Here is a 12908-nt window from a genome sequence, read left to right as displayed (position 1 = left end):
CATCTACTCTCAAATTCACTTAAACAGAAAATGGCTCTCGCCACCTTCAATACTCACATACAATCGTCTTTTCAATAACAACACACCATTATAACTTATCAAAATATCAAATTTCATTCAACAACAAAAGTCATTCTCAAACCGAGCTATATACTCGGAACCCAAAATATAACTACCATACTAGGAAACGATTCAATAAAAACAAAACAACCACAAGTTGCAGTCCCGCTACACCATATACAAAATAAACAGAACAAAGGATAAAACCTAATCCACCTTATCACCAATACTCGATCCCTCGCTACCACTACCAATAGCAACCTCATCATCCACGAGCTCACCATTCGCAACCACCTTCATAACATCAAGTTTCGAAGAATCAGCATCTGGAAAAAGCACCTTAACCTGAGAAACAACACGCTCGAAACCTTGAACAAAAGCCTCATAGACTCCACCCTCTAACTCTTTGATTCGAGCAGACAACTGATCATTCTCGGACTCCATGTTCTTCAATTTTTCCGAAGAAGCCTCGTGCAGTTTCTGCTCCTCAGCTAATTCAAGCTCTCTCTTCTCAATGGAGGAAGACAGCTCAACAATTTTCTCATCTTTTTTCTGGATAATTCCAGATAACTCTTCAACACGCATAGCCTCTTTTTCCTCCCGCTCTAAGGCAAGCTCCTGGACCGACCAATGGCAACCATCCGAGCACCAATAACCTAGAAGAAAAGCAACTCAGTAAACAAACAACACTATGAAGGAATACTTAGCAAGCACACATAGTTAAGTCATACCTGAAGAAATCGACTAACGCCAGCACGGCCCACCTCATCAATCATCTTCATATCATTCGGAAAGCAGCAAAGCTTGTCAACCGTAACGCTAAAAGGATAGAGCTTTGCCCATAAAGATCTGCCATGCTCGTTCTCATCATATCCATGAAGCCTCTTTTGCGGTTCATAAGCAGATTCAACCACTTGCAGTATTAGCGATGACTCTCCCTTACCATCTAGTACCTCGGCAAGGCTACCTTTAGCCTGACCTCTCTTTCGTTTAGATTTCGGCCCAAGACCATACTGGACTACCATAGCAGCAGGCCCCTTCCCCACATTAGACGAAACTTCCTTCTCACTTTTCTTACGTTGGTTGAAGTATGACTTCAACCCTGCAGTAGTAATCGCATGAGCTTTTTCAGCTGCAAAATTGCAAACAACCAAGTCAGAAAGAGAAAAGGAAAGGAGAAACACAAAACAAACAAAACAAAACACAATTACCTATATGATCATAAACAGCCTGCTTATCGGTATCCCATTTTAACATCTCAGCAACTGACAACAAACCCTTTGGACCCAGAGACTTAAACAAAAAATCCATAACAATATCATCATCCGGTAACCTATCATCTACATCTAAGGCCTGGTAAGGCTCGGCACACCAGAACAGGGAAAACCTCTCAACCAGATATTCATTCAAGTAGAAGGGAAAATCCTCGGGAACACTCCTAACCTTAACAAACATTGACTTAAAATCCTTAAATGAAGACTTGTACAAACCGAATACCGCCCGACGAGGATAGCTACTAAGGTTCACCCACAAACCCCTATTCACCCCTTTCGCTTGAAACAAGGAGAAAAACAATCTAAGAGACGGCGGACACTCTAAAAGCTCCATCAAAATTTCAAAAGCTCGAACGAAACCCCATGAGTTAGGATGCAATTGAGTTGGGGCGCAGTTCAACCAGTATAAAACACCACATTCAAAATCGGTAAAAGGAAGCCTTACCCCTAGCTCTGTGAAAAGACAACTATACATATAAAAGTAAGACCAGTCATCTAACCGATCACAGACACGATCGTCCTTCCCACAAGGTAACAACTCAATCTTGATATCACTACCAGACCTAACCCAAACACTCGACCCCAACAACCTCACAGACTCTTCATCATCAAACTGAGACTGACGCTCTCTCACCCTAATGTCAACCCAATCATATGCACTACCCACATTACAGTTCTCCATCAAGGGCAAGGAAAGGAAAAAGCAAGTAAAAGAAGATGAGAGAAGGAAGGAATCAAAACTGACCTTGCTTGCTCATTTTTTCAGACAAGAAGAAAAATCCCTATCCCAGGACACAACAGTTGGAAAAAGAAAAACGCAAATGAACATAAAGCCCCACAAAAGAAACGGTTACTAAGCCCTATGCATTTACTTCAGATTGACAAAAAAGAGGGAAGCATTAAAGCCACTACAGAAACCAATGGACAGGGGTGCCTAGAGAAGCGGGGCAGTTTTCACATCAATCATTTCACTGGCGCGAAGAATGAAGCCACTCACAACGCTCTGTTTTCCCATACAGAACCAAGCCGAGCTTGGGGGCTACAAGGGCCATATGCGACAAACAAAACTCGGCAACCGAGGATTGCGATATTCTCGGTCCGAAAGCTCGCCTTAGTCCTGTCCACACCAAGGCAAGCTTGGGGACTATGATACGTCACCCTTATCCTCGGTTGCACAATAAGCTCGGCACGTACATCATAAAGCTCGGTCCCGTATCAGCCGTTCGAAAAGCTCGGCATGTGAGCAGGACCGAAGCAGCATCACCCAATTGAAAATAAGAAACGTGCTCAGCTGGTTTATAGCACCTAAACAAAATATCATAACCAACCTATAAACTAGGACTTATCCATATGAAAATGGTAAAACAATCCCTATAAAGCCGGACTAATAGTCTCGGCTAAAATCAGGTTCCACTACCAGTTTTCATATTCACTTATACACTCTCACTTAATTATTCTCTTCTTCTCTCTCTGGAGATTATCACTAACTTGAGCGTCGGAGTATCTTTTGCAGGTATTCCCGCCGCGGTATTTGATCTTGGCCGACGTAAAGCTCTTCCTCTCAGTTGACGACTTACTCGGAAGCGCTTAAGCTCGGCCTACCCAGTGTTCGGACGAATCAATATATATATACTAAAAACTTATTTTAAAAAATTTGTTTGAATCACTATGACTTGAATTGTGACACTAATTTTGTATTTGTTGTATGGTAGAAAAAACAAATTAAAATATTTAAAATTATATTTTAATCATGTTCATAAATTCACTAAATTATATTTTCACTAAATTATATTTTTGGAAGTTTGCATTCAGATATAAATTTAAAAGTAAAAAATAAGTCAACGTGGATGATGAATTTATAAAATTAAAACGAAGTTCAATTAAGCATAATCTAATACTATTGAAACCATCAAAATTAAAAGAATCAACCCAAGTCTTAGAATCATAGATCAAGAAGTCTATTATATTATCAATTATTAGTTCTTTGTGTAGATCAAATTTTTCTTCAAACATCATGACCTCGTCATAAATCTACATGCTTCACGTGCTAGAGAATCTGATAAGTCATCTCCAAACTATGACTCATTGTTCAGATTGAAGCCTTATCCGTGTACACCATCTTTTTTGTTGTCTATTTAAAGTTTCATTGTCCTCTTCCATAAACTTAATTAAATCAAACTGCATGGTAATGTCAGTTCCAAGGGAGTGTGATAGAGGAGATTTTTGTTATTTTAGAGACAAGAAATAAAATGATAATCTTGTCATATTCAAGGATTTGAATACTAGAAGAATCATAGTATGCGGGTCTTTGACATCAAGGAGACCAAGAGTTCGTCTCAAAAATAGGGGTACTAAAATTGCGACAACTCATAAAGCCCATTGGACTAAATAAGTACAGAAGGAAGCTCAACCGTATTTTTCAAGTTCAATGAAAAACACAAGTTTATTATTAATTTTCGAACTTATTAAAAGCTATATTTTAGATTGCTTTGTTGTTAAGGTTTGTTAGAAGATTAAATATGATTTAAATTAGTTATTTTATCTTTTAGTTAGTTTGTTAGGGAGCCTATTTAAACACCTTTTTTGAGATAATTTACACAATTTTTTATAAATAAAATTTTCTTATTTATTTATGCACGTTTTTTAATATGATTAAATAAGATGAGTGATTTGCTTTGCTTGTTGCATGAAGAAGATTGAAAAATCTAACCTGAGATGATTCTGCGTGACTTCATCTCTCTGATCTAGGTTGTCAAGGACATGTTCTTTGAAGGTCTAGAAGAAAATCCCTTCCGGTGACCTAGGTTGCTAAGAACAGCTTTCTTAGAGGTTTAGTAGAAAAACCCTTATCTATCCTTTTATGTTTTTGCTGTATCTTTAGGGGTGTGTGTTTTTGTATCATTCTTTTTCTTATCCCTCTTCCAACCCTTCTATTGGGACTTTAATGCTCCGAATATATTAAACCCTCTAAATTCTCAATAACCCCCTTATCATCTGGTATCGATTACAGGTCGTCAATTTTTGCAAATTTACTTCAAAGTTGTAAAAAAACGAAATTTCTTATTTAAATTCTGTTACTTCAATTTCTATATATTAAAGTTAGCGTCTGCAAAGAAAAAAACAAAAATTCATCTTTTTTCTGCAATTACATCAGCCTTTGCTACAAATTTTTTTCAGCTTTGTTTTAGCTTTCCAAATTTCTTTTGGGTTCCGATTACTATTCAATTTCTCTAGTTTCTGTCATCTTAGTATCACTTATTATTTTTCTTCCCTTATCACATATTTTGGTTGTCTTCTTGTCAAGTTGAACGTCTTTATCATTCAAATTATTTTAATTTAGTGTCTTAATTCCTCATTTTCTAAAGTGCAACTTGTTAAAGCAATCCAAGAGTGGAAAAAGACAAGAGTGATGAGCTCAACAAAGGGTAAAAGCCACATATTGAGTGTAAACACGAGTGTCCTACTCCGAGTAATACACGTTAGAAGAGTGTTGTGAAGTCTTTTCTTTCAAAGGTTCTTCAGTGATACCTGACAACGAAGCGACCCCCAATCCATAACTTACTTCCCACGTCGACACAATCAATGGCGTACTAGAAAGGATTGAACAACATCTTGATTACATGGCTCCAAGACTTAGTTCTTTATCCCCTAGTCGACAAGCACGATCCCGAGAACATGTTCATAATCATTTTGAGAAGTCTGAGGAGGAGACTTCGCCCAAATTCTGGCATCATAGATAACGAAAAAATGTAGTAACCTTAATGCTATCAAAATGTGCATCCCAGAGTTTAAAGACAGAAGTGACCCTGAGGCTTACTTGGAATGGGAATGGAAAGTGGAGCTTCTATTTCAGTGTCATAACTATTTTGATGTGAAAAAGGTAAGACTAGCGGTTGTAGAATTCTCAGATTATGCCCTTGTCTGGTGGATTGAGCTAGACAAAAATAGAAGACGGATTGAAAAATCACCAATTTAATCTTGGGAGAAGATGAAGAAAATCATGAGGAACTGATTTGTGCCATCATCATACCACAATGAGTTTTTTTGAAAAGTTTTGTAAGTTGAAACAAGGTTCCAAATCATTAATGGAGTACCACACGGAGTTGATGTGTTTGGAGACCAAGACTAATGTCGAAAAGTGTCCCGATGTTCTTATGAGGCACTTTTTTATTGGACTTCATAAAGAGATTGCAGATAATGTCAAACTTTACCATTGCACAACTATAGATGATTTAGTCAATATTGTGATTGAGTTAGAGCAGAAGAAGAAGAATATTATGGATCGACATAAGAAGACGAGTTTTTCTAAGCGTATCTCTCATTCTTCTTCCAAGACAGTGACAGAAGAATTTGTTGAATATGCTGTAGTAGGTGATGTGTACTTGGAGAATTCAAAAGTACAGAATTTCTCAAGTGGGTCCTTGGGATGTGAGAAATTTAAAAATCAAGAGAGAAAATAAATAGAGAAAGAGAGTAAGTGTTTGAGTGAAAAGGATCAATGTTTCAATGAAACCAGGAATTGTGAGAGAAAAGATGAGAATAGTGAGATATAGGAGTCACTAAAGAAATTGAGAGCAATAAACATACTTGTGAGAGAGATCTAGAAAGTTCTAGTTTAGACAAGAGTACATTAGTATAATTGAATTTCATGTAGTCTTTAGTTTTTCATATATTTAACCATGAAATTTCTAGTATTTTTATATCAATTTTCAGGCTTTGTAGATTTTCTGGTCAATTATGAAGGTATTAATATGGATGAAAAGGAAGAAAGACAACTAATTGCACACTTTGGACAAGATGGTAAAAGTATGGTTGGAAAGATTGAACTTGCACACATGAGGGACATAGCCACAATTCAGTGGGTAGAGAAGAGCCATCAAACCATGGTATTTGAACCCGGAGATTAGGTTTGGATTCCTTGGAGGGAAGAAGAGCTTTTCATTCAAGATTCGAGGACGAATCTTTTTGAAGAAGGAGAGGATGATACGTATTCAGAGGGCATTTTTGTCATTTTAGAGCAAGGACAGAATAATAATCTTATCATATTCAAGGATCTGAATACTAGAAAAATTATACTATGCCAGTCTTAGACATCAAGGAGACCAAGAGTTCATCTCAAAAACAGTAGTGCTGAAATGACGACAACTCATAAGATCCATTGGATTAAGTTAGGACAGCAAGAGGCCTAATAGTATTTTTCAAGTCCAATGAAAAACACGAGTTTATTATTAATTTTCGAAAGTATTAAAGTCTATATTTTAGTTTGCTTTGTTGTTAAGGTTTGTTAGAAGATCTAATTTAGTTCTGATTTGCTTAGTAGTATTTTTAAAAATTTTAAATTTAAATCAAATCTGATCTAATCCAATAAGATCAAATCTGATTTAAATTAGTTATCTTATCTTTAGGAGATTTAAATTAAGTTATCTTATCTTATCTTTTACATAGTTTGTTAGGGGCTTATTTAAACACCTTTGGTGAGTTAATTTACACAATTTTCTATGATTAAAATGTTTTTAGTACTTTATGTACGTTTTTTTAGTGTGATTAAGTGAGATGAGTAATTTGCTTCGCTTGTTGCATAAAGAAAATTGAAGGATCCAACCTAAGATGATTCTGCGTGGTGGTTTCTACAACTTCAGCCCTCTGATCTAGATTGTCAAAGACAGGTTCTTTGAATGTATAATAGGGAATCTCTTCCCGTGACCTAAGTTGCTAAGAACATGTTTCTTAGAAGTTTAGTAAAAAAATCTTTATCTATCTTTTTATGTTTTCGCTGTGTCTTTAGGGGCTTGTCTTTTTGTGTCATTTTTTTTTATTTCTCTTTCAACCCTTCCGTTGGTGACTTTAATACTTTGAATTTATTAAATCCTCTACCCCCCCCCCCCCCCAATAACCCCTTATTAGAGTGTATCTCAACTAAATTGTCTTGTATTTGAGGCTCTGCTCCATCTAGAATATCATTAACTATTTTGCTTGAATCTTCAACTAATCCTACAAATTTTAACATATATAGATCAATGTAAGTCTACTCAAATCATAAGTAAGAACTCTCAAGTAATTAGATGCTAATTTAGAAAAAAAAATACGTTAACATGTTAAGACATTTTTTAAAATTAAATAAAATAAATAGCAAGTACCATTTGTCTTATTGAGAGTTTGGACATATTTATTGTAAAAAAAACTCTCTATAAAGTGTAATTCTATAAATTTTCTTTCCTTTAATGATGCAATATCTCATTCAATAAGATATTTATTTGGGCTTTTTTATTGAAATAAATAAAAAAATATATTATTTCTCTAAATAGTACGGTTGTAAATAATTTTCAAAATACGCAACTTTATCTTAAATTTATCACCTATAAAATAGATATACACTCTAACTCAATTTTAGTGTCCACAAAATGGGCAGATTTTTATTTCCTGAATAGCATGAAATAGGTATTTTCTGGACCAGCTTTAGTGTCGAGCATTCCACCAATTAGTAATGACAATAATAATAATTGAGCTTTTTCTTAATCTTATCTTAACATATATAATTAGTTTATAATATAAAAAATAATAATATTTTCAAGTTCGAAGTTCAGCTGGGACATGGTTCGAACCTTAGCGGGTGGTGAGAACCATGGTAGTCCATGCTCTATTCTTTTCTTAGTACAAAATTAAATATTATTAAAATAACAATTTTAAAAATAAAAAATAAAAGACTTTTAAAAGAAATAGATTTTATATCTTTTTGTCTTGTCCTTTTTTATTCTTAGGATTTTATAATTTATTTATCTTCTGAAGTACAAAAACACAAACTTTGACCTTAAACATTGACTGTATAAGTATATAGAATTATAGAAATCGCATAATATAATTTTTTTTATTGTTAAAATAAATAAATAAAATGCATCCTTTTTTGCTGATACTATTACTGAGACATTGCAAGGCTGTCCCATTTATCGAGTTTAAGAAAAATATTAGTATTTAACCATATTTCGTTTAAAATAGATTTTTACTTAAATGCGAATAGTAATTATTGAAAGTAAATTAGTATGTGTTAAAATATCATCATTAAAGTAGCGCTCATCAAATTATAATTTATATATATTCCAAATCTTCATACGTATTAGATTTTGTCATAAAATGAAAATTAGGTGCCAATATTCCTCTAGTTCTATTTTTCGTGTACTACCATTGTTATGGTTAATTCATGGACGTTGGCCATAAAACTCTCATTTTGTAAGCGTTATTTAGGAAATGGAAACCTGATTCATTTTGTGGGCACTAAATTTGAGTTGGAGTGTATATCCACTTCGTGGATGATGGACCTGAGATAAAGTTACGCATTTTGGAGATTATTTGTAGCCGTACGTATTTAAAAAAATAATCTTTTTTTCTTTATATATTTTAATAAAAAAGTTTGTTTATTTGTATAGCACATCTATATAATAAAAGTGTAGTTAAGGATCTTTTATATAAAACATACCATTACTTTAAGATGGACTTTTATATAATAGATTTATTTATTTATTTATTTTCAATTCAGCAAATATATCTTTAGATCTCTTTTTAGATGCACACATAACAAAAATATACCCAAATTTCTTCTCATACATTGATCCCATTAATAATAATCCAATTCACAAAATGACTCGCGAGCATAAGTCTTTGGAAAGGAGCACTTAGGACGAGTTCATAGCATAAGTTTTGAACCATGTCGCACCCAATTTTTTTAGTAATATTACAAAACAGTCATTCTGTAATACAAAATGAAACTAATGATAAACAAGAAGATAAAAATTGAAATAGAAAAAGACGAATTGAAATTGAAAATAAAAAATAGAAAATAGAAAATAAAAAGATAGGTTGAAATTGAATACAAAGAGAATCACTCTATTTTTTATCTAATTTCTTGATACAACAAGAAAGTGATTCTTTAACTTAAGTTATTCACACCATATTTTCAAAATTGAAACGGACTCACTCAACTTTCTACCAAATTCTTTGATGTAATAAGAGAGGGATTTAGTCAACTTCACTTGTCCACACCATAGTTTTATCACGAAATGAAAAAGTATTTTGGTACTCCTCTAATTACTCTATATGACAACAATAATAATTTAGGAAGTATTTATAAGCTCTTATTAGGTTAAAATAATTAAAATCATAAACCTATTAACATAAAGCCTAATCTAATAGCTAAATAAATAAAAATCAAAATATATACATCAAATTAAATTAAACATTTTAAAAATATAAACTAATAATTTTTAAATAATACTTAAATTCTCTATATTATGAATATTTGAAGTAAGTATTACTCTGGTGTGCAAATTGAGGAGTATCAAAAGGAGATTACAAAATTAAAGACAAAAATAGTAGATGAAAAATATATTAAAATATTAATCCAATAATAAAAAAATAATTTGTCACCTGATAATGTTGATACAAAACAGAATTTTTTGAAAAGCGCACTAAAATAGATATTATACTATTCTTTTAGTCTTCACTATTTATCTAACAATACTTTTATTTAGTTTATAAGTAATGGTGCACTTATAACAAATTATTATTGTATATATTATTCATTCTAGCATTTTGGTTTTTATTTTGATTGAATGTTTACTTATTTTAAATAATTTTAAATCAATTAAGCTAATATATAACATGACACAAAATTAAAGTTAGAAAAATAGTGATTGTGACTTGAAATAAAAATTCAATTAAACAAAAAGAATGTGGTATTTTTTATGGTTGTTTATATTAACAGCGGCAAAAAAGCTTAAGGTTTGTGCAATATTTAGTGGCGGTTACCAAGGCACCGCAATAGAAATAAAACAGATTATTTTAAAATATAACTGCAATTACAAACTGCCGCAACATATATCTGCTGTTAAATATTAATCTATAGTGGTTAAGAAGAAACGCTGTTAGCAGCGTTTCATCTTAGAGTGATTCACAAATTACTGCTATCTATTTTACAGTGATCAAAAATTGCTACTATCCAACTTAAAAATTGTCGCTCTTGCCGAGATCCTTATAGTGTATACAGTTGCTTACTTAAAACACATAAATATGTTTTCTTCTTGGTGAATTATAGTGTACAGAGCAAAAAGCTATACAGATTTAAAGATATGCTTATGTGGCAAAATTCAGACCACATATTCTAAAGTCACACTTTTCACTTAAAACCGTAACTCTTCACAAAGAAAAGCGTCACCTAATAGAAAAAAGTAAATTAGAAGATTTAAGAGAAGAAATAATTAAATTATCAAAATTAATAGATCAAAAATTAATGTCAACTGTAATGACACCGAATTCTTAAAATCAATACAAAATGATTTTTTTCAAAATATTTATTTTACTATAAGTTTTATTGAAGGACTTTAAAAACTGAAAAAACTTATTTTTCACACGGAATTTCTAAAAAATGTTACCATGGAAATGATTCCCCACATCTTTATCATACTTTTAACCCACAATTAAATTCTATAGTAGATATGCTTAAAGAAATATTAGTATCCATAAAATTTCAAAGAAATAAGGAAAAAGAGAATCCCAAAGAAGAAAAATTTCAAAATATAATCAACATAACAGATTTAAAAGTAAAACCACCACTAAAATTATGAATATTAAAGAAAAATTAGAAGAAGTTACAATGTTTTTTAAACAATTAAAAATGGCTCAAGAAAATAATATTATGGAACAGGGATTTCAAATAAAAGAAGAATTAGTAAATTCTGAAAATATAGAAAATGAAGAACACATTCTAGATTATTCAAGCGACGAAGAACCAGCAATTCCAATACAAGTAAAAAATGAAGCTGGAACATCTAAGAATAATCAATCTCAATTTAAATGGGAAACAGGTTTTGATAATTATGCTTTTAAAAAAGGGTTTATAAATAAAGATTCAAAGTATACAAAAATACCATCAAAATACGTCCCTAAAATCCAGGAAATGGAAGGAGAAAGAATGCTCGATTTAGACTGTAAAAAGAATGAAAAAGAAATTTTCGAAAACTGGTTGAATTCCTTCTTATTAGAAGCCTTTACTAATCCAAAACTTAGTGAATTGTCTGGAAGAGACATTTGAAATTACATAGGGTTTCATACTAAAGGAACTATAAGAGATTATATGACATCAATAGAAAATCAAATAATAGAAGAATTAGCAACAAAAACAACAGCTTATGATAAGATATTATATATAATGATGATTCTATATAAAGAATTTTTTGGAAAAAATATTATAGATCATAGACAAGAAGTCTATAATAAAGAATATCAAGAAGCAAAAAACCATTTAGCTAATATTCAGATATATGATTTATGTAATGTGGAGTCTTATATATGTGAATATAGAATACATTATTACAAATTAAAAGAAGAAGATAAAAATCATTATCTTAGTATGTATATAACAAAACTTCCATATCCTGCTAATGAATTTATAATGGGAAGATTTATAAGAGAAATAAATAGAGGGACAATTGAAAATAATTTTGGTGGAGCAACCTCTGCAATAAGAGAGGAAATAAAAGAACGTTGTATGCAAGAAGCGAGTCAAAAAAGATTTACAAATATAATTAGAATTTGCTATCAGGATAATGAAGAGATACCTCAAAAATATGGTCTTAATAAAAATTTTCAAAGAAAAAGAAAATATCAATTTAGAAAAAGAAAATACTATCCAAACTGGATAAAAAAAGAGGTATTTTAGAAAGAATAATAACAATAAAAACAAAAGACAAAAAATGATTATTGCCCGAATAAAAAAGAAAATTACAAGTGTTGGTATTGCCAAGAAGAAGGACACTATACAAATGAATGTCCGAAAAAGAAGGATAAAAAGGATCTTACTAAACAAATAGAAATTGCTAAGTCTTGTTTCATGGAACCATTAGAGGAATCTGATGATAACTTAGACTATATTTTTGAATATGTCTCAGAAACAGACTCAGAGATTGAGTAATAATGCCACATTTATTACTATAAAAATAACAGAAAAGTTTATAAATGCTTTCATAGATTCTGGAGCAACACAATGCTTTGCTAGTTCAAATATAAAACTTGATTGGAAAAAATTAAAGAAACCATTAAGAGTTAGAATAGCTAACAAATCAATACATAAAATTGACCAAAAAGCAGAGATGGCTGAAATTTTTATTCAAAATTATAGGTTCATTGTTCCATCTATATATATGTTAGATTCTGGAATGGATTTTATCATAGGAAATAACTTTTTAAAGCTATATCATCCATTCATTCAAGAATTAACATATATAGTTTTAAAAGCTCCACACGATTCTTCAATCAATCAAAAATCAAAACGTATAAAAATACCAACTACTACTATAGATAAGATTCTAAAATTTAAAATATTTTCTATATTAGAGACATGTTATTTAAATTTATACTTTCAGATAAATATTCCAAAAAATAATCTTGAAATAAAGATAGAAGAACTTTTGGATGAAATTTGTGCTGAAAATCCTTTAGATATTAAAAATACAAATAACGAATTAGTAAGCATTAAATTAAAAGATCCTACAAAAGAGATAAATGTTCCAAATAAAATTCCTTATT

The sequence above is a fragment of the Arachis hypogaea genome, chromosome 4, assembly GCF_003086295.3.
Source record: "Arachis hypogaea cultivar Tifrunner chromosome 4, arahy.Tifrunner.gnm2.J5K5, whole genome shotgun sequence".
Lineage (NCBI taxonomy): Eukaryota > Viridiplantae > Streptophyta > Magnoliopsida > Fabales > Fabaceae > Arachis > Arachis hypogaea.
The sequence above is the reverse complement of the archived record's forward strand: the minus strand, read 5'-3'. Positions refer to the sequence as shown.